Raw genomic sequence first — 6,962 nt, forward strand, 5'->3', positions numbered from 1 at the left:
ATGACATTTCCTCATATCCTGGACCACACTGACTCATTAAATACTTCAATCATATGATGGTAATAGTTTCACCATGGGTGACAAATATTCTAGATTTCCTATGTTTGAAAAAGAGATTAAAAGTACGGGCTACATGATTCACATCATTGTCGGGACAAAGATTTTCTTGGTTTGGGATTCGTACTGTGAATGCTGAACAGATTCCAGATCGAGAAAGCCATGGCTCCATGGCCTTCAAGAAACGTTCTCCACTATCATCATCCACCACAAAGAGTCCAACCCACGTCCATCCAAATTGCTTGAGCAACCTGCTAATCCCCAAATACTGATGGGCTTCACTTGGGGCCATGCGGTAAAGGGAGGGGAACTGCATGAACTCACTCTCTGCTGGGGCAAAGGAGCCATACGTGATCTGAAAGAAAACAAAACAGAGAAACAACTGCAAAATAAATTTCTGCAAAATATAAAGTTTAATAAATGCAGCATATATATGGTTATGAAATATACACAATGAGAAATAAATTAAGATAGAATCGCATATCGAGCTACAGTAGCAGGTACCTCCATCAAAACAAGTTTGTTTGTTCCACACTATTGCTTTGCCCATGACCAAGGTTCTCATGATCATAAAACCAAACTGATAGCTGTTCTGGCCAACAAAAAATGTTAATATTATATCATTCTTGCTCCATTCAGTATTGGGTAGTGATGTACCAAAGTCACTTGCCTTTTCAATGAGGAGATTCATGGTGGGGGGTAGGCACTCTGCACCTCCCCCCAAAATCCTTCTCCAGCTGCCTCCGCTCTGCGGAGATACCACAGAGCCACTGGCCGGGGCTGCCCGCAGCCAGAAATCCGGCCGCTGGGCAACTTCCGTCTGGAAGTGAAAAAAACACAGCGTACGCAAATGACGGCGGCTATGCCGGACGCCATTTCTGTTCCCTATTTTTTGCCGATTTATCTTACGTAAATATTTATAGTGTGATGTCTATACAGGTGTCTGCCCCAGCCGTGCTGGTTTATTACCCACAGACTAACCATGTTCACTTAGCACTGGCTGCAAGATGGTTAATGGGTCCACCATGGCCTGGCATGATGTCTGAACAACTTCTGTGGTGAATGAGAGCTGCCATAGAATTCTGAGGCCAGAGTCCCCACAGAAGGAGTCACCTACAAGCACTACAATGGGTGACAGCACCAAGCACCACGGTGGCCAACAGTGCAGAGGCTAGATTTGCAAAGTCAGCCATGACAGGCTACGTTAATAGTCACGTAGCCTATCACGGGGGTGTTTTTTTTTTTCTTTTATTGGAATGGCGGCGGTGGCAGCCGGTCAAAAGACCGGCTGCCGCTCCCGCCCCGGACGAAGACCCGCCGAACCGCCGGCCGGACCTGCCGCCGGGAGGGACATTCGCCAAAGTTAAGTCCCGTCCCGGGGGGGTGTGGGGTGTGGGGGGGTGCGGAGAATTTCTCCCCGAAACTTGTTCGGGGGGCCGAACACGTTGGCTCTCGGCCCCCCGAAGTTTCGGGGAGAAATTCTCCGCCATCCCTAGATTCCACAGGTAGGCCCAAGACATGAGGGTTCTGGAACTTTAAATGATTGTGTATATAATGGACCCCATCACTTCGCTCCATGGTAATTATTTTTTAATGGAGAAAAGGGAAGATTTTAGAAAGAGGATGACTTTTTTTATATATGATTAAGGAAGAATTCCAAAGGATGAGTGGATAAAGCCTGAATGTGGAAGAAGAAGCAAGGAGAGGCAGTTGTTCTGAGTTCCTTCTCAGAAACTGCATGATCATGTTCCCACATTTCACACAAAGTAATCCTTAACACTTGCCCAAAGTGTAAATTGAAACCAGGACCTACTCCAGCAAATATCTATGCCATTATATCACATACTGGCCCTCTTCAGGTGCAGACTGGGGGAGGGTAGTTAGGCCAATCATGGTTCATGGTGGTTACTGCTAACCACTGTAGGTGCTACGACCACACGTGAAGTTAACCATGTTCAGGAACAAGGTCACACTAACCATTCTCTAACCACTTCCCCTCTCAGAGGAACCAGAAGTCCTCCAGACGGGCAGCCATGCTTCCCAGCAGTCTTTGCACTGTTGGCCACGTCGCCTATCATGGCTGACTTTGAAAAAAAAAAAAAGCACGTACGCAAATGGCGGCGCCCATGGGCGCCGCCATTTGCGTTCCTTGTTTGGGCACGGGTAGTCTACGTAAAGATTTACGTAGACTACCCCTGCCCAAATAAGGATCACAAATGGCAGCGCCCATGGGCGCCGCCATTTGCGTACGTGCTTTTGTTTTAGTCAGCCGTGATAGGCTACGTAAAGATTTATGTAGCCTATCACAGCTGACTTTGAAAATCTAGCCATGATAGGCTACGTAAATCGTTATGTAGCCTATCATGTATTTTGTTTCTGTTCTTTAACTTTACTTTGTAATGGTGGTGGCGGCAGCCGGTCGGAAGACCGGCCACCGCCCCTGCCCCCGCCGAAACACCGCCGAAATGCCACCGGGACCCGCCGCCGAGAGGGACATTCGAAGGAGGTAAGTCCCATCCCGGGGGGGCGGAGAATTTCACCACCCATTTCGGGAGCCTGAATGCGTTGGCATTTGGCCTCCCGGAGATTCGAAGAGAAATTCTCCGCCATCCCTAGCAGAATAATGTAATTGTGAGTGTGACCCCAAGTGCATGCACGTTTTCAGTTGGTATAGAAAACACCATTTCCAAATGTGCATGTAGAAGAGCCTGCAATGCACAGAGTGGTAGTTGTACCAGCAGCGCACATATTCCACACCGCACGTAGCCATCTTGGTCTTCTTTTGTCCAAACAAGCAGTCCCTGTCTGGCCTGGGCAGAGCCCAAAGCACTGGCGATATGTGGCGGAGCTTTATAACACACATGCAGAGTCCAGTTGCGCTGCCCGACTGTGTGTGGCGGACTATGCAACAGCATACATCCCTACTACACACACGCCCAATTTTCTATGAACCCCAGTGTACTTTGCTATTGACTGTATATGTGTATCTTTACCCCTCTGAATGTTGGCATGATTCTGAGTCCCCAAATATATGTATAGTTCTAATTAGGGATGCAGAGAATTCCGCCACGGATCTCAGTGAGGACGAATGCCAGTGCATTCGGCCCTCTGAAATCTGTGGTGGAATGGCATGCCCCCCCCACGGATCCCCCCCGGTATGAGACTTACCTGGGGCGGATCTTCCGGGCGGCGGCGGCTCCGGTGGTGGCTTCGGCGGCAGCGGCTCCGGTGGTTGGTCTTCCGACCGGCGGCCGCCGCCGCCATTTGCATTATTTATTTATTAATTTACACAAACGTGATAGGCTACATAGGTTTTTACATAGCCTAAAATGTCTGGGTAAACAAAAAAAAAGGCGTACGCAAATGGCAACAGCTACGGCCACTGCCATTTTCTTACATTTTTTTTTTTTACCAAGATGTTTTAGGGTACATAAAAACTTACGTAGCCTAAAACAACTGGGAAAAAAAAAAAGTCGTGCGCAAATGGCGACGGCCACGGCCACCACCATTTGTGTTCCTTATTTTGGGCAGTCTTAGTGTACGTAAATATTTACGTAGACTAAGATTGACCAAAATAAGGAACGCAAATGGCGGCGGCCATATCCGCCACCATTTGCGTACGCGTTTTTTTTGTTTTGTTTTCCCCAGAGCCCTCCGCACCGGAAATCTGGCTGTGGACGGCTCTGGCCTGGCTGGGCCTGGCCGGCTGCTCTGTGGAGCTGCCATGGAGGACAGCCGGCCGTGGAGGATTCCGGAGGGGAGGAACGGATCGCCTCCCCCCCGTCGAGGATTCCGGGGGGAGGGACGGAATGCGTCCCCCTCACCATCAACATAATCCATGAAAGGTAAGTGACTTTCGTACATCCCTAGTTCTAATTCTCTTCATGTGTGCTTTTAATTCATTTTAAATTCTTCTTTCATAAATCCAGGAATTGCTTTCAAAGACCTTGTTGTGGTCTCTGTCTTGACTCCCTCAGCTTTTGAGTTTTCCTAAGCACTGAGAGTTCTATCTGAAAATACCCCTCTGGTATGTGTTTAGTTAACATGGATGTGATATGCACCTCCACATAAAATAAAGCATACTTCCTAACATCAGGGATGCAGACTGACCATCTCCCTATCACGGAAGCTTACAGCAGCTGGGCTTGTTTGTCTTGGAAAGCATTCTTGTTGCAGTTCACAGTAAGCAAACACAGAGATCATTGTGTAAAAAGATCTAGATTTAAAAAATTATATCTGTGGACATGAACCCAGGAATTGTTAACTTTTTTTTAGAAAGAACTTTATATGCAAACAGAACAAATCAAAACAAAACACAGAAACAATTGTAACATTGGGCTGGGCACTGGCTGGCTGCAGGCCTCAGTTCGCAGGAGGATGCAGTTCCTGCTCTATGGCCTCTACCCTTCTTTGAAGGTCATCACCTGTGTGTATAATAGGGATGGCTGTGAATTTCTCCCCGAATCTTGGGGAGGCCGAATGGCAATGCATTCGGCCACCTGAAATTGGCGGTGAAATTCTCCGCCACCCCCCCGGGATGGGACTTACCTTTGGACTTACCTTTGGTGGTGGGTCCCGGTGGCGTTTCGGCGGCGTTTTGGAGGGGGCGGGGGCGGCGGCCGGTCTTCCGACCAGCTGCCACCGCCGCCATTACAAATTAAAGTAAAAAAAAAACCATGATAGGCTACGTAACGATTAACGTAGCCTATCACGGCTAGATTTCCAAAGTCAGCTCTGATAGGCTACATTAATCGTTACGTAGCCTATCATGGGTGACTTTGGAAAAAAAAAAAGTGCGTATGCAAATGGCGGCGCCCATGGGTGCCACCATTTGCATTCCTTATTTGGTCCCGGTAGTCTACGTAAAGATTTACGTAGACTATGGTGAAAATAAGGGAATGCAAATAGCGTTGCTCTTATTTTCGCCATAGTCTACATAAATTTTTATGTAGACTAGCAGGGACCAAATAAGGAGCACAAATGGCGGCACCGATGGGCGCCACCATTTGCATACGCGCTTTTTTCCCCCCAAAGTCACCCATGATAGGCTACGTAGCAATTAACGTAGCCTATCATGGCTGACTTTGGAAATCTAGCCGTGATAGGCTGCATAAATCGTTACGTAGCCTATCACGGGGTTTTTGTTTTTTTTTTACTTTGTATTTCGCGGCCGGTAAGACGAGGCACTTCTCCCTGGCCTGAATTTCGGCCGGGCGAGGCGGGGTGCCCCCCCGGCCTGAATTTCAGCCGGGTGAGGCGGGGTGCCTCCCCCCCTAGCCTGAATTTCAGGGGGATTACCGAAGCGCCTCCCCCCCACTACGAAGCAAGCTGCGGGACCAGGTAAGTCCCTTTCGTACATCACTAATGTAGAAAGAGAAGAATTAAGCAAACTGGTAATATGCATCTTGCAGGCAGAGTTGTTAGCTCAGGTGCCATTCTGTAGTACTACTTACAGGTCCTACTGAGCATCTGGACATGTATCAAGAGATGCCTCAGGAGCACAAGAGGAGGGGCTTCATCTGTGGAAGAAGGGTGGCCTTCCTCCACAGATGCTGCTCCTCTTGCTGCTGGCTCTGGCTGCAGTTGGGGCTCTTGGATCTCCTCCTGGGTCTCCTCCTCCTCCTCTTCCTCTTCCTCCTCCTCTTCCTCCTCCTCCTGTCTCCTCCTCTCTCCTCTCCCTCTCTGTAGGAGAGGAGGGGCAGGGGGCGGCATGCCATTCTGCCACAGATTTTGGGGGGCCGAATACACTGGCATTCGGCCTCCCTGAGATCCGTGGAGGAATAATGTGCCATCCCTAGTAGAAAGGTGGGGTGGCGGGGTGCAAAACTTCAGCAATCACTACATGAAGAAGGATGATGTGCACACACCAAGAGGCTGGTCCTGTTGCTGCTGGGCTGGTGCCAGTCCCCCTGTGTGCACTGTGCAGAGACCGGAAGCAGCATTTCCCTGGAAATGGACAGTGTGTCAGTGTGTAGTATCAGTTGTAGCCAGGCCCGCATAATCCTACGCATGTGGTTGTCCAGGAAAAAGCAACACAGTTCCCAGCATCCCTTCTTCAACCAGCCAAAGTGGATGGAAGATGATGGGACCTTTTTTTGTCCAAGTTCAACAAGCACAGGATTGCAGGCTAAATGTCAGGATTGGTTTGTTTCCACATGAGACCACAAAGAGATACCTTTATTTTCGGTACACATCATTGTTTTCATAATCAGTTAAGCTTGATGATGGGATGAGATAAATATAACTCACCAGGCATCTGCCTCTGAAAAAATGGGGGCTGGCCTGCCTTGTCCCACACTCTATGGATGCGTCAGTAGTAGGCAGAGGGGGTTGGACAGCAGTGCCCTCCTTTCAGCAGCAGCCATCCCCTCCCTGATGAAGGACTGCTTCAACGCCTTCCATTTGGACCGCAATTTTCCCGTCGTGCGATGGTGGCCCTCTCGCTCCATCTTCCTCTTTATCCGCCCCCAATAAACTTCATCGCGGCAGGAGCAGCCGCCAAACAGGGCTGCACCACCTTGCTGCTCCTAATGTTAATAAGTAGGGCCTTGGTCTCCTCATGGTCCCACCTCCTGCCAAGCACCACGCAGACGCAAACACAGATGCAGACAACATTCAGGATGTTAGCAGGAAGTTGATGACAGATTTTGCGGAAGCAGAGCTGCAGCCCCGTTTTTTTATTATTATTATTTGAGAGACACTGGGTTTTCTGAGGTCAAAAAGACCAGTAAACGCGAGGAACATCAAGCACAAATACACAGAAATTAATAAAATCACAGTCCCTGTCCCTGTCGGCGAAAACAAGGCAGCAGGGGAGTGCACAGAGGGCAGGAAAAAGTCCAGGCGGGAATAAAAAAAAAAAAGTAAACAATTACGAAAATAGCGGGAAAGTTCCGGCCAAGGCA

This window comes from Heloderma suspectum, chromosome 6, assembly GCF_057233095.1.
Source record: "Heloderma suspectum isolate Gila_16-S chromosome 6, 16-S_ref, whole genome shotgun sequence".
In the NCBI taxonomy this organism is placed as follows: Eukaryota; Metazoa; Chordata; class Lepidosauria; order Squamata; family Helodermatidae; genus Heloderma; species Heloderma suspectum.